Raw genomic sequence first — 23697 nt, forward strand, 5'->3', positions numbered from 1 at the left:
ACAGACATTCTTGATGGTGATGAGGATGAGTATGAGGATGATGACTCAGAAGCAGAAGTGTCTAGTGCTTCTCCTACCAGACCAACCTCATGCAGTGTCAGCAAGGGCCGGATTGACAAATTTCAAAGATGCTTTGGTCTCAAGAACATGTCCTTGCATGGGGAAGCTGCCTCTGCAGACAAAGCCGGAGCAGAGGAGTATATGAATGACGTGTTCACATCCATCATCGAGGAAGGGAGCTATAAGCCTGAAAAAGTTGTTGACATGGATGAGATGAAATAAGTGAAGAAGAGGATGAGGAACAAGACGGACGAACTAGGGGTTGGAGAAGAGGAGGTGGGCCTAACATTCAATTGTCTTGCAACCATGGTCAGAATGGCCAAAGAACTTCAGCGAGTGGCTGAAGCCGGGACCCCGAGATGCTTTGTTCGTTGCACTTCAGAAATACAATTGAGAATGTCATGTCAGCTTATAAAAACCTTCCCACCCAGAAGAAAAAGTGCCAGCAACTCCCCATAACTATGTTCATCACTCGGATGAAGAGATAAGTGACTCCTCCACCTTTAGTTAGAAATTACAGCTCAGGACAGTATCTACTGCGCCTGATGTCGCCCCGATGAAGTGGTGCCTTCAGAAGAGTTGTGCAGAACATCCATCTCATCGTCATCACCTACGTTGCCATCAGCACTGCACAGCTCCGTGATTCATGGTCTTCATCATTCACGTTGTCGTATACTTCACTGGTGAGGACTCACATAGAGTTTTACATGTTGTTAAAGTTATGTAGGTATAGGAGTGTAGAAAGTGTTTAAGAGCATATGAACTGTTTATAAGAGTGTGGGAAAGGTTAATAAGAGAGTGGGAAAGGTTTATAGGAGAGTGGGAAGGGGTTATAAAGCCATTATACATACATATATATGTACACAAATATAATAAATGTAATACTGCTAGTTCACAGATTTTCACCTATTGTGGGGGTCTCTGGAACATAATTCCCGTCCTAGGTGAGGGATCACTGTAGCAAACTGTGGGGCCTCCAGACTTCTTGTTTTATGGGAAAATAAGCCCCTTTACTGTTTTAGCCATGTTAGCATGATTTTTGTGTTATTTGACTATCATACCAGAATACTGCTCCCTTTTCAGAAACAAGGCCTCCATATGCCTTCCTCCACCTCAGCTGCCTCAGCAGCTTCTGCTTGGTCTGAGAACACCTCAAGGGAGCCAGTGCCTGCTGGTAAGACTTTTGAACCCCTCTCTTTGACCTCCTGGGACCTAGACCAGCCTTGGCTAATGACTGTGCATGTAAGGATGAGCTAATTCTCTCCAGGCATCAGTCTAGCAGAGACTGAGATTACTCTTAAGACTTCAGAGGAGGTTCATGGATCGTGGAGGGCAAGTTCATGTATGGCTGTGGCACTGGCCAGGACTCATCTCCAGTGTTTGGTAAACCAGTCAACTAGCTCTCAGTCTTCCTCTTGTTTTGCTTGAGGCATCTTAACACCCCCCCCACCTCCCCAACCATGCTTGTGGATCCCCCCTGGCTGTGGAAAGTGTGGTTCAAAGACCACTACCACTAGCAGCAGCAGCAACAACGGCAGCACTTGGAATATTGTTAGAAATGCAGAATCTCAGGCCTACTCAATACCTACTATACTAAGATACCCAATACCTACTGTATTAAGATCTTCATTTTAATGAGATCTCTGAGTGAACCATAGGGATGTTAAAGCTCAATTAGTTATTGTAGTCGAAGGCCTGTTTCTTGAGTCTTCTGCTATGCTTTAGGTATGGTTTAAGTGTTTCCCCGCTAGGTTCAGATGTTAGAAGCAGAGTGGCAAATGTTCTAGGAGGTGGTGTGGAACCATTAAGAGATGGCGCCTAGTCTTAAAGTCAAGTAAGGGATTGTGAGACCCTGTTCTCTCTCTGGCTTCTTGTTTATGATGTGATGCCATTAGGCAAAACTATGAAATGTCCCCCAAATTGTGAGCTAAATAGGCCAATTTTTCTTAATAAAGTTAGCCAGCCACAGTTATTCTATTATAGCAATGTAAAACTGACTAGGAATATTCTTTTTATTTATTTATTTTTTTAAATTTAAATTTTAATTTTTTGTGAACATACTTTACAGAGGGGTTACAATTACATAGGCAAGATAATGAGTACATTTCTTATCAAGCATTGCAGCCTCCTAGGAATATTCTTATATCCTATTCCAAATTTGAATTCTGTCTGGGATGATTGACAATGGGATTTTTTTTTCAAGGAAAACTTCACCTTTACGGTAATGTGGATGGTTGAGTTTGACAAGACAATTCCATAGTCCCAATCCCAACATGTATCGCTAAATCTAGGCTGAAGTTGAAACAATATTCTCTATGCAGCACCAACAGCCCAGTCTAGAAAGAGGCTAAAGCTTGTTCTTTTTATTTTTCACTATTCTTTTATTCTAAAAGTAGTATTAAAACATTAGCATTTAAGAAAAATGAGTTTCACATTAGTTGACACCATCCTTAGCTATATACATATTCAATTTTAAATATTTGAGTCAATATTTAACAATTCAATTTTTTGTGTATGCACCAGATTAGGAGCTTAAACTCAAAGCTTAGGTGCTGTCTCTGAGCTTTTCTACTCAGGCCTAATCTACCACTTGAGCCACAGCTCCACTTGTGGCTTTTTCGGTGTGTAAATGGAGATAAGAGTTTCCTAGACTTTCCTGCCTGGGCTGGCTTTGCACTGTGATCCTCAGATCTCAGCCTCCTGAGTAACTAGGATTGCAGGCGTGAGCCACTAGTGGCTAGCTTATGACTCAATCTTTTGTTGTACATTTTTCATTCAATATTACCCTGAGATATGCTTCTACTCTGTTAAGTTCTTTCTGTCTCCTATAACATGTATTCTGACACATTTAAGTTCTTGACGTAATTAATGCTAAAAATGTATTTTTTCATATACTTTTTATGTCTTTATGTAATTGAATACACATGTAATTTGGAGATGTAGGGATCTTTTCTGTTTTAAAACCAAAATGAGATTGTATTAAGCATTTCTAGTGGCATTATATAATTTATCTTTAACTCTGTTGGGAGGCACAGAGACAACTCATAATAGCTGCATAATATGAGTACGTTATAATTCATTCAACTCTTCTCTTATTGATGGCTGAATCTAGCTGTTTCCACCTTTCCCCAGTTATACATTTCCTCACATATGTTTAGTGTAGTGTTATTTTTTTTTTACCTCTTAAAGATAGATGCCTGTGAGGAGTATTGGTGGGTTAAAGTATATGTAGGTTAGAGTAGCCTCACCACTATAACAAATAGACTATGGAATACAGAATATTTCAAAATTATCAATGGCAGGTGTAGAACCTAGCTAAAGAGAATAGGGGATTTATCATATTTTATTTTACATATTTGAAGCATTGTACTATAAAAGAGAAGATTTCTGTGTCTCTGGACAAACATTGTAGAGAATATCTCCAACAAGTCACAGTACATTTTGAAATTCCATTCCTGCAGCTTTCACACTATCTCCCTGTGAGATCTCAAGCTTGAGGGGTCTCCAGGTCTGTAGAACATAGCATGTATTGTACAATGCATTTTCAGCTTCACGTAAAATGTGCACGTAAAATGTGAGCCTGCCCTCCTTTAGGCTTAGAACTTTCAAGAGACATCCATGACATTCTATTATTATTATTCTTTTGTGGCTAGTGCTTTAGTGCTTTCGAAATGGGGTCTTGTCACATTCCATAAGACTACTCCATCTACTCATCGATAGTCTTGGTTCTGAGTATTTCTCACAAACTAAATGGAGCTTCATCGAGGTAATATAGGCTGAATTCATCCAAGCTGTCTTGTGTTAAAGTCAGTATTTTACTGCCAATGTTTTGTGGAATTCTCTTAATTACTTTGTAGAAAGGTACAATCATCGTAACATACTTTTAAGACAAGAAAATGGAAGGTTGGAAACTTTACATAGTTCTCCAAGGTCAAAAAGGTAGTAATTAAGATGCTGAGTGAGATATGGCTTGGCTCTCTAGGCTATTTAACCCTGAAGACCAAAATTCCACAGTGCATTCCATAATCTGTGGTCCTTTGGTTTGATGCAGATTGAATTGACCTTAGGTTCTTTGAAATACAGTATGTATATTTGAGGAGAGGTAAAAACAAAACAAGAAGCATCTTTAGGTTTGTTAGGATCCAAAGACTTGAGGGGTGGGGCTGGGTGAGGGGCCTACCACGCTGTGAGTGAGCATCCTTGAAGCCTTCCATGGCTCTATTGCGTCATTGGTTCGCTGCATTTCCAACTGGCTTGGTTCTGGGAAAGACACATGCCCACCATGGTGAAGGGGTGTGTGTGTGTGTGTGTGTGTGTGTGTGCCAGGATGGAGAATAGTTTAAATACATCCTACCGTGAAAAATTCTGCATGACTCCTAAAAGAGTGCTCAAGTATGATCATTATTGCAAGGGACTTGGCTTTTAGTCTGTGAACATGCAGGTTCTGATAGCCACAACATTGAGAAGAGCTCTGCAAGATAAACCATATTAGAGCGATCACAAAATAGACTTTGGAGCAAGGAATCATTCCAAACACCTGGATGTGAAATCTGTCATGAAACACACCAATTCTTTGTGATTACTTTGAGGTTATTGGGTGAGAGACAAGCACCATGGAGAAAGAGAAGTTTATATTGACAAGCTTAGTGAGTAACTTTAAATTGGGAGCTGTAGATAATGTGTGTATGAGGTCCCTTCTGGAGCTGTTTTTGAGAATTTCCAGATCCATGTCTGGAGTGATCAGTCGATGGAATTCTATGGATTGCCCTGTATGGGGTAATAATATTAGTTAAAAATTAGTAAGTACAATGAAGTCACATGTAAAATTTAAACAAAAAAACCCCTAGAAAATAAGAACATCTTTCAAACCAAGGATACTTATGTTTGTACTGTCTATAAAAGCAGTGTAGGATGAAAAAAAAGGAAAAAAATAATGGAGGATTATAAGAAAGTTAGAAAGGTTAAAATCTGCAATGTAGAGTACATATTGTGGAAAATAAAACTTTTTTTTCCCCACAGAATATGGAGGGGAAAAAAGATAAAAGTGATGAAGGAAACGGTAGACAGGGAAGCCAGAGAAAGCAGACAAAAGTGACAGGTGGTGTTGAGAGGTAGAATCTACCCTTCAAATCATACAGAAGTTATTATAATCCAAGCTATACTCAGAAGAAAAGTTTCTTGAGATGAAAGACCTTCATGAAGGTCGGAAGGATTCATAGAGGTCCTGATAATGTCTCAGAAAGGAGGTGTACTTCTGATCTCAGCCTGGCTCTTTTGGTAAATGACACTAAAGAAGGGCTCTTACATAACAAGTTCAAAAATCAGTCACAAAGGAACAAAATAATCAGTCAGATTTTGGAGTTCTTGTTAGAGAACTACATGCCAAAAAGTCCATGGCTTCCTCCAAAGCATTGCAGGTTAGGAGGATGAACGAAAAAAGGGAATTGCCCTGGTACTTTGTAGAGACAGTATTAGAAGATCTTGCAATGTCTTAAGTTGTACAACAGTTGAAAAATTACTCAGAATTTTACTGAGGAAGGAAGGAAGGCCTTAGAAACGAGGAAGTCATGAGGGGAAGCGATTCAGATAACCGCTTACTTTGTTAAGATTCCTAGGATTTTCTGTGTCAGATGTTTTCAAAGAGATGTATAATTCCAGGGTGAATCTAGGGACTGTAAAGTTTCCATTTGTTATCAGTGTTAGTTTTTGCTATTTTCTTCAATGTTAGGAAATACGATTGGCCCTTTGTATCCACAGATTCCATGAATGTGGATACAGCTAACACTGGACCAAAAAGATGATGATGGTGATGATGATGATGATGATGATGATGATGATGATGATGATGATGATGATGATGATGATTTTTATGTGCCAGTACTCAAGGCTTCTAGTTTGTCCTGGGGTTTGAACTCAGGTCTGGGGCACTGTCCCTGAGCTTTTTTTTTTTTTTTTGCTATTGAGACATAGCTCCACTTTCAGCTTTTTGGTGGTTGATTGGAGATAAGAGTCTCATAGACTTTTCTTCCCAGGCTGGATTTGAACTGTGATTCTCAGATCTCAACCCCCTGAGTAGGTAGGATTACAGGTGTGAGCCACTACTGCCTGGCTTCATTTGGCTTTTTGCTCAAAGCTAATGTTCTACTACTTAAACGACATCTCCATGTCTAGTTTTCTGGTGATCAATTGGAGATAAGAGTCTTTCAGATTTGTCTGCCTGGCTTTCAATCTCAATCTTCAGAACTCAGCCTCCGTAGTAGCTAGGATTACAGGTGTGAACCATTAGTGTCTTTTAAGAATATTAAAAAAGAAAAAAGAAGTCACTGTACTGTACATGCATAGATGTCATCATTCCATAAACCCAGTGCAAGATTACATAGAATTGACTTGTAATTGGTAATATAAATCAACTAGAAATAACTTGAGGTCTACAAGATGGTGTGTATATATCATATTCAAATACTGTACCATTTATATAAGGGCATATCACTGTCCATGAATGTTGATATCTGTGAGTCTAGAAACCAGTCTCCTGGGGATTCTGACACCTGTCCTCTTCATTGTTCAGATGGATTACTTGATAGTTTTTACACACCTAAACCCCATTTCTTTCCTGTCCCAAACAAAGCCTATAACATACAAATGTAGAACTACTAAACACAAAAAGTAATTTCTTCATCTCTCCACACTGTGATAGACTTCTACTCAACAACATGAAAGCTTTCATAGACAAAAGAACTCAAGTAATAATTTTATGCTTCTTAGAGCTCATTTTGAATGACCTGAGTGTATAGTTTTTTTGTAATTATGAAAAATGAATAAACTCCTAGTGGCAGATATAATCTGTGATTAAGATCCTCTTTAATATTTTTCAACCAGGACTTATGAATGACTCTTCTTGGGTTAATTGTACTTAAAATCAGAATATGTAATATAATCTCCACTGTGTTAAATTATGCATAGAAAAAGAACTTTAAAGAAATAACATAGTAAATGAGAATATCTCTGGGTGGTAAAATTCTTGGTGATTTTAATTTTCTTTATATATTTGTGTATTTAAACAAATTCTGACAGTAATTAATTACATTTTCATTGCTAGAAGAAGGGTGCAATTATGACAACCACCATATACATTTTTAAATATATCGCAGGACACAAATTGTATAAGTATTATATATGAAGATAAAATTTAGCAGTTTATACCCTGGAGTTAAGTGAACAGTTTGTAATCTTCAGCTTCCTTCCTTCCTTCCTTCCTTCCTTCCTTCCTTCCTTCCTTCCTTCCTTCCTTCCTTCCCTTTCTTCTTTCTTTCTTTCCTTCCTTCCTTCCTTTCTTCTTTCCTTCCTTCCTTCCTTCCTTCCTTTATTCCTTTCTTTCCTCCTTTCCTTTGATACTTCTGGAGCTTCAATGTAGGTCCAGGCACTGTTTCTGAATTTTTTGTTCAAGGCTGCACTCTACTATTTGATCTACAGCTCCACTTCTGGCTTTTATTTTTCTTTTGTGGTTAATTGGAGATGAGTGTTATGGGCTTTCCCTGCCTAGAGTGGCTTTAAACCATGTTCCTCAGAGCTCAGCCTCCTGAGCTAGGATTATATGAGTGAGGTACTGACACTCAACTTTTCTTTAAAGATTTTACATGTGGCTTGACTATATTTTCCTAATCAAAATACTTTATTTTATAAACATACTAAATAATTCAACATAGGAATGCTAAGATGAGTGTATACAGGAAAAATGTACTTTCTATTTTAACTCTTTTTCTTTTTTGAGACAGGGTATTGCTGCTATGTGGTCCTTGGTGACCATTTGACAGGATACCTGCACTCTCCAATGCTTTCCTTCTTGATCAGAAAATATCTGTTAGGTGTCCACTGAAAATCAGACAATTTCTAGGATGAAACCAGCAATATGCATTTACTTTCTTTTAAATTGTTTTTTAGGTAAAAATTTATTTCAAGAGCTATTTCAGGTGTTACTGAACCCACTAGACTTGCAAAAACAATTATTTTAAAAAATCTATCAAATGGCCCATCTTCAGATTCTGGAGTCTAGAAGATGAATTGGGAAGAGTGATGGAAAAAAGGGTCGTAGAGGCATGCCAGTGGCATTGTAGTGGGGCTAACCATCATTTCACGTACAGGGGGAGGTATTTAAGCTTATTCTGGGCCAGTCTTGTTTTACAAGGCATGTTTTTGTCTTCTGAGAGCACCATAGCGAATTGTTTTGAGATATATTCGAGGCTGGACTCTTGCATGCAGTTGAAATTTCTGAATATGCAACAGTATAGACATAGTGTCTGGGATTTGAGGTGTTCCTTTGATGTACAAGTGATCTCATTTACTGTTTCCACTAGATGGCATTAGCAACTTCTGAAGCCATGAACTAATTACCAGTCACCTTTGTTAGACTGTAAATTACACCTGCGTGTGTAAGAGGTAATGGGCAATCGACTATCTAGTGTGTTTTTAACTTTGGTGCCAGGTACATGGTTAAGACACTGGTATCAGATCTCTGCTTTGACATAAATAGCTTCTGGGGTTCTCAAAATGTCATTCCACAATCTCATTTGCCAAGCAAGAGTTTTGAAAGCAACCTATACCCTCCACTCCATCATAAATCAAAACCAAGTCCGGCTTCTCTTACCCTTGCTAGGGTAAAAGTTTTGTTTTCCCAGCAGACAAAGGCTTTTCTTGTGTCTTTTGCAACACATGCTGTGTTTGGAGCCCAGGGGAGTGGAACCAATTTGAAGATTGATCAGTTTTCTTTCCATGGTCGTTATAGGGGCACATTGGAGGTTTTTTAACTTAAAAAATGTTAGTTTCCAGTGTTTAGAATAGATGCACTAGTGAAGGTGTTTGCCTGTTTAAATGAACTGTCTAACCCAGCACGTGGGCAGTGTGATGTGTATGATGTGTGCCCATACCTTTCCTTCTTTCCCCGTGGTGTGTGCTTCTGTGGCCCCCTCTGCCCCCTCCATGGCTTCTGCCTGCTTCCTAGCCTGCTTTTCATCTTTTCTTCCTGTAGATTGGTGTCACCTCGCATGCTTAGGATGTCTGCCTGTCTGTTCAGAGTGTGAACAATTCCTCAGAATGCTGATCTGCTCGTTTCACACCAGTGTCAAAATGACTTATTAAATTCCGCACCTCCTGATACTCAGTGGCTGATGTGTTGCTGTCCAAACAGTAAATGACAATAAGCATATGCAGCTGGTGGGCCTAGCAAACTCATTTAATTTGATAAAAATGTCACTGCAACATGCTTTAAATCGCTGTCCTTTTCATCATTGCTAATTGCCAGCTATAGACCTTTTTCTTATGCTTAATACAAGTGTTAGAATACTGCTCCTTCCAGCCTGATTAAGAATTAAAAAAAATGTACAATTCCTGTTCAGTGGCAGCATTATTTCATCAAGAGATGGATTTTGCTCTTAATTAGCCAACATGCCATGAGGGAAGCTTCAGAGTCATGGGTGTGAAACAGCCTTAAGCAGGAGATCAATCTGAAGGAAAAAAATGGTGTCTGGGGAATAATTGGCAGCTCCGTGAACGTGGGCTGGTTAGAGCAGTGACAATATGGTCATGTGCAATATTGCAACCCTCTCTCCTCTATTTCCAACTTGCCACATTGCAACCTCAACAAAAGATGAACAATATGTACCCTCTGGTTATTTATCTATTGTTTTCTTCTTTTTTTTTTATTTGCTGCTTCGTTGAGGTTTTCTCCTGTGTTGGTTTGACAATCTGGACTTTTTTTTTTCCTGAACGGATTAAGGGATTAAGAAAGTATATGAATTCAAAAAAATAATCCTTCAAAAACTTGATGCTTAAAAACAGATCTGGAATGGATCCATACACCAGAAACAGGCAAGCCTGAACTAATTTGCTAAACACAAATGCTGATTCAAAACTCAAAACATTGCTCACACTTTTGAAAAGATGCACATTAGATTGAATAAGAGGTGACCTTACTGATTTGACTATACAGGTAAAAATGGAAAAGAAATCGTAACACTGAAGTCCCTTGCAGCAAATTGATATTTAATTGGCTAAAACCTGCTATTATTATTTTCTTTTAAAATAAAATGTGTATTAGTCCCCCTCCTGGTGTGAGTGAACTGCTATTTACAGTGCCAGCCCCTCTGCCTGTCCTACAATAGGCTTTTCTTGGGGTATAATGTGTACAAAATGAAATGTAAGGTGTGCAAAATTGAATGAACAAAGTAGAGGATATTTCCCTTTCTTCATGTTCTTGCATTTTGGAGCTTGCAGATCTTTCTTCTATTCACTAAAAAATGGAGCATTGACTCTGGGTCTTTACCTATTCGATGTATATGGAAATGTGTCATTCCATGTAGGGAATAGAGGACATCATAATAATTTTGTCACTATTTCCAAGTGACCTCCCCACTTTGGCTTTTGATTAGTCAACCTAAATAAAATAGACCTTTGGTCATACAAAGAAACTACTTTCAAATTACCTTTTGTTTTAATTCCCATTCTATTTCTAAAGTTAATAACTTTAGGACCTGTTTACTGTCACTTAGCCTTTTCGTTCGACGCTGACATTCTACTACTTGAGTCACAGCCCTATTTCTAGCTTTTTGGTCATTAGTTGGAGATAAGAGTCTTGTCTAATGGTCTTCCCTGCCTGGGCTAGCTGTGAACTACACCCTCTTGAATATCTGGGATTACAGGCATGAGCCATCAGTGCTGGGCCAGAAGGATATTTTGGTCACTAGAAAATTTTAGGCCAGCCGGGCACTGGTGGCTCACGCCTATAATCCTAGCTACTCAGGAGGCTGAGATCTGAGGATCACGGTTCAAAGCCAGCCTGTGCAGGAAAGTCTGTGAGACTCTTATCTCCAATAAACCACTAGAAAACCAGAAGTGGTGCTGCTGCTCAAGTGGTAGAGCACTTGCCTTGTGCTGAAGAGCTCAGGGACAGCACCCAGGCCCATTTCCCATTCTCTTCTGTGTGCTGGTGGTACCTCTTGTGTTTGGAGGAAGGAAAGGTCCTTGTGTATGTCCAGGAAGGCTCACTATGTCCAGGGGGTTCCTTCTGCTGAAATTGAGCAATGAAAATGAATATCATGGCTCTGAACTATTTCAGATCCACAGTGTGCAGTTCTAAAAAAGAAAAACCCCAAACTCCACGCTTTGGTCAAACCGAGTGGGTGCTATCAAGTGTATGAGTAAACCAATGACTGCTTCTGGGGTGCTGATGAGGGTGCATGGCCATTCCTGGAGGGTACATGGTGGGCAGCAAGGCCCAGTGCCCCTCTGCCTAATGTGCTGGGGCAGAGGGAACACAGCCAGGTTTTCATCCTTCCAAGAATTTCTCCCCAGTCCAGCTGTGACTCTTCTTCATAGGGTGTCTTGTCCAAGTAGGTTTTGAGCCCAGCTCAGTAAGGGAATTCAGACTCACTTTATTCTAAATGAGAGCCCTGGCTTCTCCAAAGTTTGGCTGTAATAGTCATATCATTTATTACGCGGCATCGACATTTACAGAATTACAATACTCATTCCCTGAAAGAAGCTAGATGATAGTTTTTATTGGCTATATAAAAGAGAAGTTTTCTTTTCTCCTGCTTAGGCAATATATCAACATGCAATCTTCTGAAATACTAAAATAATAAAGTCTTCATTTACTTGCCCTGACCCAGTACAGGGCTTTTCTCAAAGGCCACCCTCATGTCTGGTCCTGGGTATGTTTGTGGGCCTGGAAAAAGCCTCCCGTGTTTTTTTTGTTGTTGGTTGTGGGGCTAGAATCCAGGGCCTGGGTGCTGGCCCTGAGCTCTTTTGTTCGAGACTAGTGCTCTACCACATTGAGCCACAGTGCCACTTCCAGTTTAGTGAAAACCTGAAAACATACCAGGATGAAGAACCATTTGGGAAAAAATATTTTTTTCGTACTGTATCATTCAGCATTTATTTATTTATTGATGTATGCATTTATTTATTTTTCTTTTTGTCAGTCGTGGGGATTGAACTCTGGGCTTGGGCGCTTATCACTGTGCTCTTCAGCTCAAGGTGAGCACTCTACTGCTTAAGCCACAGTGCCACTTCCTGTATTTATTTCTTATTTGTCTGTTTGGGGGCTTGAACTCAGGGCCTGAGCATTGTCCCTGTGGCTTTTTTTCCCCTCAGTGCTAGTGCTCTACACTTTGAGCCATAGCTCCTCTTCCAGATTTTAGGTGGTTAATTGGAGATATGGATCTCATAGCTTTTCCTGCCTGCGGCTGCTTGGAACCATGACCCTCAGATCTTAGTCTCTTGAGTAGCTAGGATTACAGGTGTGAGCCACCAACACTAGCTCTCTCATCATTTTAAACTTCTATCTTGCTAATCAAGTACTTTTGTAATTGTGTGTGTGTGTGTGTGTGTGTGTGTGTTTGGAGGAAGGAAAGGTCTTTGTGTATATCCAGGAAGGCTCACAGAAGCTCCTGTTAAATCCAGCAATGAAAATGAATGAGGATACAGGTTGTCCAAGTCATGGCTCTGAACTATTCTAGATGCACAAATATATATATAATATATATATGATACACACATATACATATATTTTGGTGGTCATGGGACTTGAACTTGGGGTCTGGGTACTGTCCTTGAGCTCTTTTGCTCAAGCCTAGTGCTCTACCATTTTGAGCAACAGCTCCTTTTCCAGTTTTTGGGTGGTTAATTGGAGATAAAGGTCTTATGGCCTTTCCTGCATGGGGTGGCTTCGATGCTCAGATCTCAGCCTCCTGAGCAGCTAGAATTACAGACATGAGCCACCAGCACTAGCTCTGTCATCATTTTCAAGTTCTATTTTGGTTAAATGGAGATAAGAGTCTCATAGACTTTCGTGCCTGGGCTGGCTTTGAACGACAATCCTCAGGTCTCAGCCTCCTTTCTAGCTAGGATTACAGAGAACCCTGCTGCATATCTTTTAAAGAGTTTTCCCCAGCAGGTTCTGCTTCTTATATTCGATAGGGAGGTATGGCAGGGATGTGGGAAACAATTGCTTGGCAGGGGAATATTGCTCACACCATGAACAAACATTCATGGTAGAACTATGGGTCAACAGGAATTTCTTGTGCTTATTTGTATAATTTTTTAAAGTCATCTTTAAATATTTGTAGAAAGGGCTTACCCCTTTCATTGTTCTTTTCCATATCTCCCAACCCCACCCATCTCCTCTTCATATATGTACATTGACTATCTTCTCCGTTCATCTGCTTCCCTCCTCTTCATTTCCCCTCTATGATGTATATTTCACTGTCCTCGACAGGAATTTCTAGTTTTGAAATAGCTACAGCATCAGAAAGGGAGGATTGCTCCATGCCTAGCTGCTTTATAAATGAACAGAGTTTGTTGTTTGAGACACAGTCTTTGCTATGTTGTTCAGGCTGACATTGCACTTGGCTATTCTCTTCGGTCTTCTGACAGCTGAGAGTAGAGGTATGTGTGATCATAACTGACTATGCAAGGGCTTCTACATGTTTATTATAGATGCAATTTATTTTTGTGCTGGTCTTGGGACTTGAACTTAGGTACTAGGTGCTGTCCCTGAGATTATTATTATTTTTTGTCTGCAAAGCTAGTGCCCTATTACTTGAGCCACAGCTCCACTTCTGGCTTTTTGGTAGTTAATTGATGATACAAGTCTCAAAGACTTTTTGTCCAGACTGGCTTTGAACCATGATTTTCAGAGTAGCCAGGATTACAAGCATGAGGCACTGGCACCAGGCTTAATTGCGTTTTTTTTTTTTTCAGATATTTTTCATCCATGGTTGAATCTGCAAATGCAGACCCTTGAAATACAGAGGAGTGACTGTGTACTTTTTTCACTATGCAGACATACCTATAGGCATGCATACTTGCATGAATCATATATACATATACTTTAATGTATATATTAGGCAAAGTAAGAGATTGGTGGTGGTAACTAATAACAAAATAAAACAGTGGAGAATTAGAAAGAGTACCTTTCCCACAGACTTTCCTGGCATTTGGAACTCAGTGGCTAGTTCTAAAGTGGATCCATTCTTGAAATCAGTACGTTCAGCAACAGTTTGAGAAGGCTGCATTGAATCCTAAGGGATGAACTATTTCAGGGAATTTTTTTAAAAAGTCCTTATACATTCTGCTTACCCAGGGATTGAACTAATTTTTGCATCTCCGTATACCACGATGTAGAACTTCACATAGATGAATTTGAGCATAAAAATTTAAAGCTGCCGCTGCCCCAGTTACATGCTTAGACCCCCTCCCTCTCTCCTACCGACCACCTGGTTAGTTTTCTGAGAGTTTCTGTGGGAAAGGTTTACAATGGCTGGTTCCTAGTTTGATGTCATATCGATAAATTATGGTGCTTTAAACAGATGTGATTTCACCACATGGAATTCTTCAGGGTAAAGCTCATGAAAAGGTTCCCCGCCCCCCTCTTTGTTTCATTGTAGTTTTGTTGTTTGGAGGTTTTATGTTGTTCATTTAGTTTCCTGGCTATTGGGGTTTTATAGTCATATTTCCTTTGTTTAATATAATTTCTGTTTTTTTCTTTTAGCTATTTTTGTTAGGGTGCCCAGAGGCTTCAGTTATGAGTGGCTGTAAAGTAAAATATATTATGATTATTACAATGATAAAGGATAAGCTCTTAAGAGTCTGCTTATATTGACCCATATATTCTCTTTCTCCCTCTCTCCAAGATCCACACAGAGGCATATTGGAAACACAATAGAAAATGACTGCCAATTTAAAACCAGAAGTTAAGAAAAGCAAATCCAATGTACAGCCAGGGAGCTTCAGGCTGGACTGGCTCCCAGTAGCATTGGAACTAGAATCCTTGTATCTGATTGTCTCTTCTGTCCCTGGTAGTATGCAAGGAGACTGGCAGAAATGTTGGCACCAGAGATGGAACTTATTTTAACTGCTTATTTCCCAGTTGTTCCCAAATGCCCTGGCACCCTGGACCCTTCATTCTCTTGCCTGTGAATTTGGAGGCACAATATCCTTCATCTAAAGACTGCTGTGACGACTCACTGAGATGGTGCTCGGCAGCGCAAGCCTGGTCCCTGGCATAGAGCAGGTTTTCAGTAAATGTAAACGGGAAGGGACACACTCTCCATTCCCACTGGCCTCTTACAATGCCTGGTTTCTGGCTAAAGCCTCGCTGAGACATGGTACATTACTGGAGTAGGCACTGAGGCCATGTCTATACTTGGCACCTCATTACTTAGGGTTCCTCTGCCACCTGCTTCCTTCTAGTTACAGATTCCAGGCCAGAACCTTGCTTCTGCTGGCTGTCATGCTTTAAGAGGGACTGATGACCCCTCAAATGTGGGGTGAGAGTGATTTATGGATGTCATCCTTTCAGAGGGCCTGTGGAATATTACAAGTTTTGCTTTTATTTTATTGGGCATGAAGAGGCCTCGAGAACTAAAGGAATATCTCTCCAATGGTGGAATTTAAGGGAGAGAGAGAGGGGGGAGAGGGAGAGAGAGGGGGGGGGGAGGGGGGAGGGAGAGAGAGAGGGAAGAAGGGAGGGAGGGAGAGCAAGAGGGAGTGAGGGCGGGAAGAAGGGAGGAAGGGAGGGAAAGAGAGGACTTTGACCTTGAAATCTTCCACACCTTACTCTTTAAGGGGCTTCTGAGTTTTTTACTCAACACTCATCTTTTTTTTTTTTTTTTTTTTTTGGTCATGGGGCCTGAACTCTGGGCCTGGGTGCTGTCCCTCAGCTCTTTAGCTCAAGGTGAGCTCTCTACAGTTGAACCACAGCACCACTTCTGGTTTTCTAATGGTTTATTGGAGATAAGAGTCTCACAGACTTTCTTGCCTGGCTGTGATGCTCAGATCTCAGCCTCCTGAGTTGCTAGGATTACAGATGTGAGCCACCAGCACCTGGCTTTTCATCTCTTCTTCTACTGGACAAAATAGTGTCATCTACAAAGTCCTGTGCAGTTGAACCTGAAAGCACGACCCAATTGGGAGCAAAGTCATACTGAATTATGGTGGGCCCGAAGGGCATATGGGGGTAGGGTCAGTTCATGTGAAGCAAAGGCAGCGATTACAGCAGTACATCTATAAGCCAATCACCGATGGGGATTCTGACAGCCATCAGCAGCTGGAAGAGAGAGGCAAGGAAGGATCCTCTCCAGAGCTTTCATTGGGAACAGGGCACTGTCAACACCTTGGCTTTGGACTCATTTCCTCTGGAACTTGGGGACAATAAGCATCTGTTGCTTTAAGCCACTGAGTTGTTCTTTGGTATAGAATCTCTGGGAAACTCCCACACTGACCACATGGGTGTTGGCTGGGTGTTCAGAATAGGCCTTATGGCCTACAACAGGGAGAAGCTGTGAGGAGGGCTTGCTGACAGGCAAAGATGTTGCTAGAACAGAGCGTGGAGTGTAGAGCTCAAGGCGTGTGCCCGACTATGTGAAGGACGCTGTGGAGGGGACTGCATCACAGATGTTTCTGAGAGCAGATTGCATGCTGAGTGACAAATTACCTGTGTTCAATGAGAATATGCCTCATTTTCACAGTTGCTAAATTTTTCTTGAACTCTTAAGAGGAAGGGAAATTAGAAGGGAATTATCACTGATATTTCAATGAACTGTATATGTTTTCATGAAGAGAAAATCCACTCCCTCCCACCTGTAAATTGATTATGTTGAAGATTTCTATGCCTATTAAAAGTGGCCTTCCTAAGTTCAAGAGAAAGCTTAATATTGCTTTGGGAAAAGAAAAGCCAACTTTCACTCATTTTTCTATAGGGAAGATAAGAGTTATGCAACTCCTCTAATGCAATAATTCAAGAATGATGTCTTTAGACCCTTGAAAAATTATTTCTGAATGTTAAGGAGTAGAATTTAGAAAGAAGAGGCTATTGTGTGTCAAAATAGAGCAGACCCTTACTTGAGTGTTTGAAATGACAGAGAAAAATAGCATTGTTGAACTCTTCATTCAACAAACATTTCCCAAGAGTCTGCTACATGGGATGCCCTTGGTTGCAAACCTCTAGAGGAAGGTATCAGTGGGTCTGATCCTTCCCCTTGATGGTTAACAGGGGGTAGTGGCACATATAGACAAGTTTGCATGTGTGTGATGCTAGAAATAGCTGACAGGTTTAAAGAGCCACAAATGTCACTTGGCACCCATGCCAAGTGTTTTATATGCTGTACATTCATTCCCCTTTCATTATCCTCTTTATGAGAGAGGGTATTAAAGCCCAGGGACATTGGGTAACTTGTCTGGGGGGTCTTTAAGGAAGTGGGCAAAGTAGAGATTAAGCCTTGAAAACTTCAGTGCTCACCTTGGGGAGTGGCCTAGGACATAGCTGGACATGAACTTGAATGTTAGATTTCCTAATGTGAATCTTGTACCTACCAGCTGGCAAGTGTACCCTGCAGCAAGTTATTTCCTATTCAATTTACAGAGGAGGCTAATGGCAGAACCTGCCTCACAGGGTTGTTGTGGGAGTGATGTGGTCTAGTGTGGGCAAGCTGTTTAGTAGAGCACCAGACATGGTAACACAGCAGATTAGGCCTTGTTCTCTCCTACATTATGCTTTGGTTCTGTTTTAGGCACAGACACTTTTGAGATTAAAAGGGAGATATGTGTGTATTTGGGATTTGTAATTTGCAATTACAAGTGGAATTAGGCAGGGAGTGGTGGGGAAGAACAAACATCAGTGGGCTGACCCTCAGGAAGTCTCATTTATGTATTAGTTATGGTACTTGGGTTTGAACTGAGGGCCTTATACTTACTAAGCAGGAACTCTACCACTTAGGCCATGCATCCCAACCATTTTTGCTTTCCTTATTTTTCAAATAAGCTTTTGCATTTATGTCTAGACTGGTCTGTGTGGTATTTCACCTATTATACTTCCTGTGTACCTGGAATGGCCTTGATCTGTGATCTTCCCAACCTCTGGCTCCTGAGTAGCTAGGATTATAGATGATTGCCACTGTGCCCAACCATGAAGTCCCATTTTCAAAATGATTTAGAGGTTTCATGAGCCTATTTAGTTCTAGTCTAGCAAATTATGTGACAGGCAGATCTCAGTGTTTAGGATGGGAAGGGAATGGAGATGTGAAGGAACACCTCCCTTAGCACAGGTGGGCTAGGAAGAGATTGTCTGTCTGTCTGTCTGTGTTAATATGAGTGGTCTTTGGTGGCTGCCAACAGTTGGAAACACTTGATCTCAAATATTTTAAACATATACGTACTATCAAAAACTGTATTTTTTTCCAGGCCAGTGGCTCATGCCTTTAATCCTAGCTACTCAGGAGGTTGAGATCTGAGGATCGTGATTCAAAGACAGCCTGAGTGGGAAAGTTCTTAAGACTCTAATAAACTCCTCAGAAAAAGTCCAGGAGTAGTGCTATGGTTCAAGTGGTAGAGCACTAGCCTTGAGTAAAAAGCATCTCAGTGACAGAGCCTAGGCCCCTAGAGTTCAAGCCCTTGGACTGGCAAAAAAAAGTTGGGTTTTGAAACAAAACAAAACAAAAACAGTTGTTAAGTTTACATGACACTAAGAATGAATGGTCTGAAGCTACTGGTACTAGTGGCATTTTTGAAGTGGAGAGCATTGAAGCTGAAGTCAGTGCTTGGCCACCTCCTCTGCAACCTTCCTTAATCTCACATCTATTGTCACGTTGCCTGTGTTGTTGATATTTAAGGCTATTGCTTTTCCTATTCCCATTCTACCAGCATTTCTAGCACCATGGCCCAAGCACACATAGATACCCAAGTGTAGCTGAGCTGTAGGCATAAGGTTGAAGAGAGGGGACAGTTGTAATAGAGGAACAGCAGATAGTGGTGTTTTAATAGATCCTGACTGTAAATGTTTGAATTAAAAATTCAATATACTGTCGAGCTGAGCAATATAATAATCCCACCTAAAGCAATTTTCTTCCATCTGGACCTAGAAAACCCACAAGACTCAGGAAATCCTCTCCCTCTTCTCTCCTCTCTCCTCACTCTGTGTTCTAGGGCTTGAATTCAGGAACTGGGTGTTATCTCTGAGCTTTTGTGCCCGACCAGCTAGTGCTCTGCCACTTGAGCCATAGCTCCATTTCTAGCCTTTTTTCTGGTTGTCATTGGAGGTAATAGACTCATGGAGTTTCCTGCCCAAGTTGCCTTTGAACTGAGCTCCTCTGATCTCAGCCTCCTGAGTAGCTAGAATTACAGGTGTGAGCTACCAATGCCTGGCTTCACTTTGCTTTCTCAAGAACCAAGCAAATGTGGCTGGTCTAGGTTCAGGAAAGAAGGAGATGTTTTCCCTACCTACCCAAGAAAGAAGAGGAAGCCTAGTGGAACTTAGGCAAGGACTTCTAAAAGGCAGAGAGTGAAATCTTGGGGGTAAAATCCTACTGTCAATCCTGGTGCATTGGAAGTGATTCTCCTAAATACCTTTTTGGGCAGCTTTGGGATGATTTTGAACCTGAGGAAAGAAGTTGAAGGTAGAAAACCACCTTTAAGCTGAAAGCTACTGCTTTTTTTTTTTTAACCTACCATTCCAAATCAGAGCAGACAGGCTATAAAGTTCTAGATTTTGTTTGAAATATCTCCTCTGTGTAGAACAGCATTCTTGCTTTATATTGGCAGAATCAGCCCTTTCCTTAATACAAGCCAAGACACAGCCATAAACCAGGCCGACAGGCATAATGTGTTTGGCAAGTATTGTTATTTGTTACCAGGAGAGCTTATAACACACAACTCACCCTAAACAGATGAGCTCTAAATGCTTGGATTACACAGGGCTATAAATTTAAACTTACCCAACTTGACTGAGGGAAAGAGTTCCATTCCTTGCAGGTGGCTTTTCACTTGACTGAATCCTACTGTCCGAGTGTTTGAGGGAGATTAAAAAGGCAAAACAAAGCAAAAGAAAATTGTGGGCAGATCCTGAACCACTATAGGAGAGATCTGAACATGGGAACAAGGTCCTCTGCACCTGAATGTTTTCCCTGGGTTTTAGGGAAGGCAAGCATGGTGGGGGTGGAGAACATGAACTTGGGAGCAGAGGGACATGGGTTCAAATTTGAGCTCTATTGCTTAAGAGCTGAAGGATATAAGCTGACACACAGTTCTCTTTCTTATTCTTTGTTTTGCCTTTTTGAATGAGTAATACTTCCATATGTTTGGAGACTTAAGAAGTATAAAAATAAAGCTGGTACCAGTGACTCATGCCTATAATCCCTCCTACTGAGATGGGGAAGATCATGTTTCCAGGCCAGTCCCAGCAGAAATGTTCATGAGACTTCTTCCTAATGGAAAGCTGGACATAGTGGTGCCTGCCTGCTGTCCTTGTTACAATGGGAAGCCCGACAGAGGTCTATCCTGCCCAGGCATGCACTTGGGAATGAAGCAAAACCCTGTTCAGAAATAACCAGAGAAACACACGGCTAGAGTTGTGGCTCAAGGGTAAGAGCACTTGCCTAGGAAGTGTGAGACCTTGAGTTAAAACACTGCTACCACCAAGAAAAGTATTAAAAACACATGTGGTTAAAAACTTCTACCCATTCTCACTATCCTTCTTGCTTTCTTCTATCTTGATCATTATGATTAGATTTTTATTGTTCACCCTGGCATTTTGTTTAATTATATACAGAAAACATAGAATATGTTCCTTCTTCTCTTACCCCAAAAGATCAATTATATGATACCTATTGTCTTTCTTAAAAATTTATAATATTAGATTTAAAGATCTTCCCCATTTGTTTTGTAATTGCATACTATGCCATTGCATGGATGTACCATAGTTCAGCCAGCCAGTTTCTCATTGTGTTGTTGTTGTATAGTCTTTTGCTGTTAGAAATAATACAATGGGCTGGAGATATAGCTCAATGGTAGAGCACTTGCCTAACATGTTAGGCCATAGGCTTGATCATTAGCACAGAAAAGAAACAAAGAAACAGAAAGAAAGAAAGCCACAGTGACCAACCTATATATATGCATATGTGTGTACAGACTTGCTTTAATTGAAAAGTGGTCAGAATGGTATTATCATTCCACATTGAAACATAAACAACCTTGAGTACTTCTTACCCCCTCCAAGACATCAAAACATTGTTATATTAACTGATCTATGAGAATTTTGCCTTATTAAACACTGTACCTGATTTTATTGTTTTGTTGAATCCAGATCTATATTTTGGGAAAATAACAGTATTTAATTCTCTCTCTCTCTTTCTCTTTCTCTCTCTCTTTCTCTTTCTCTCCCTTCCCCCCCTCTCTCTGCCTCTCCTCTCTCACTTTTTCTCTGCCTCTGTCTCTGTCTTTCTCTCCTGGAGCTTGAACTCAGGGCATGGGCACTATCCCTGAGCTTCTTTTGCTCAAGGCTAACACTCTATCACTTGAGCCACAGCACTACTTCTGGCCTTTTCTGTTTATGTGGTACTGAGAAATCAAATTTCATGCATGCCAGACAAGCACTCTACCACTAAGTCACATTCCCAGACTCTATTTAATTCTTTTTTAAATTTTTTTTATTTTTCCCTAATGATGAGAAGAGGCAATGGATGTTATGTGCTAATCACCTCTAGTCAGGAAGTTTCAGGTCTGTTCATATTTTTGTCTCCAGGGCCTTTGAGACAGAGTTTATCTCATAGTAGGTGCTCAGTAAAGATGCATTGATTGATGCTGTTGGAGTGGTGATTGCTTGCTTCATTTTCATGTCTACTTCATGAGGATCTTTGGACAAATCTTACTGGTCTGGCTCACTGTGAACTGTGGTTTTATTTTATTCTATGAACACTGGATTGTACAATGAATCCTTGTTTCCTTCTTTTAATCTCTGTGGCTAAAGGCTCAGAGCCAAATCTGCTGTTCTCATACAAGAATACAGACCTTCAGGCAGACATTTAATGACAAAGCAGTGTTTCTTGAATTTGGCTGTACTGTGTATCACCTGGGACACTTAAAAAAATTCAATAGTCAGATCACACCCCATACCAATTAAGTCAATCTCCGTCATCAGGAATTTTTGAAGTTCCTTGGGGATTCTAATGCACAGGCAGGTTGAGAACAGGTCTTCTAAGCTGATGATACCTCTCCCATTATCTCATTTTCCCTATTTGTATTTTTCTTTCATGCTAATGAATATTAGCTTTCTTATCTCCTGTATTTCTCCTGTCACCTTCCATGGAGAAAATAACACATGGCGTCTTAAGCAGTCATCAACAGGGAGCTTGAGGATAAAGAAAACAAGGAACATAGCAGGAAATCAGGTTTCTCTCTAGGGAAAAATTCATGCATGTATTTATTCATGCATCCTTTACTTATATTTGACAAATATTTATGAAGTGTTTTGGGCTCAGCTCCATGGTTTTTGGTTTTGTTTGGTAAAAAGAAGATCTAGAAGAGATTCTTTCTAGCAAATAAGTTTTTTAGGTATATGGTAATTTTAGACTGTTTAATAGGAATAGGACATTTTTTTTCCCTCCAAGGAGAATCTTGGCATTTACCCAGAGAAACATCCATACATGTACAAAAGTCAGTATGATAAAGAACTAGAAACATGTCAGTCATTAGGAGATACCTTGGCCCCACGAAAGCCAAGCATTTGTATGAGACATAGAGTGGATCTTGGCTTCTGTCTCTCATCACCTGGCCAGGTCCTTTGTCAGATGAAAAGGTAGCAGATGAGAGCATTAGCAGAAACAGTTCTCAGTCTAAGCTCCCCATGAGGCTTGATGGAGGAGGGCTGGGGACCTGGGTATGAGCTGTTTGGGAAGGCTTGCTGAGTACAGCAGCCACAGTCCTCATAAACAGACCCACCAAGCTCAGAGCACTGTTTTCTCTCTGACACTTGCCAAGATCCTTCCTAGCTGTGTGTAGACCCCAGGAAAGACTCATCCACAGCAGCAATCCTGGACCAGAGACAAGCTGAGGAAGGAGGGGCAGAGCAGGCAGCCAGTGAGAGGGTTATCTTGAGAATCACTGACACATACCTCTCCTGAGAAGAGCCCTTCACAGTTCAAAGACAAGTGGAAGGGAGATGCCATGCCTACCAGCTGGCAATCACTGGGTTTAGCTTCCTGCTTATATCTATGTGTTCCAGAGCTCTCTCTCTCTCTCTCTATGTGTGTATATATATATATATATACACACACATATACATACATGTATAGTTTTATTTTTAAGACGCAGAAAAAAAAAACCAGAAGTCATCTTGAAATTATTGTTGAATTCAGGGCTCAGGACAATTTGGATTTCTACTTCAAACATAGAATTTATTGCTGGGTTTTGCAGGTTTGGCTAGGTCACTGGCATTGGGAAGGCAGTAGTAGGAGCCAGCCAGCAGCCTTAAGCACGCCTAAGCTGGGGGTAGCACCTTCCCCGCAGGTGTCCCTGTGAAGGTGGGAAAACCTGAGATGCTCTGCAGTGGGTGCAAATATGCAGGAGAAAATCGAATAGGATTTCCCCTCAGGTCCTCCTGAGGAAGCCTGCTTCCTCCCTGACTCTCCATTTTGTTCTCATTTTCAGTTCTTCTGTGTCCAGCCAAATCCTTTACGTTGTTAAAAATGAAATTAGCACAGAAAGGCAAGCGGCCAAAGATGACACTGAAAAGAGGTGGAAATTGTTTGGCAGCACTAGGCTTTCCCAGCAGGAGTTGGGATTCCTGAAATAAACAAGCTGACACTTCCTACA

The sequence above is a fragment of the Dipodomys ordii genome, unplaced genomic scaffold (assembly GCF_000151885.1).
Source record: "Dipodomys ordii isolate 6190 unplaced genomic scaffold, Dord_2.0 Scaffold63, whole genome shotgun sequence".
In the NCBI taxonomy this organism is placed as follows: Eukaryota; Metazoa; Chordata; class Mammalia; order Rodentia; family Heteromyidae; genus Dipodomys; species Dipodomys ordii.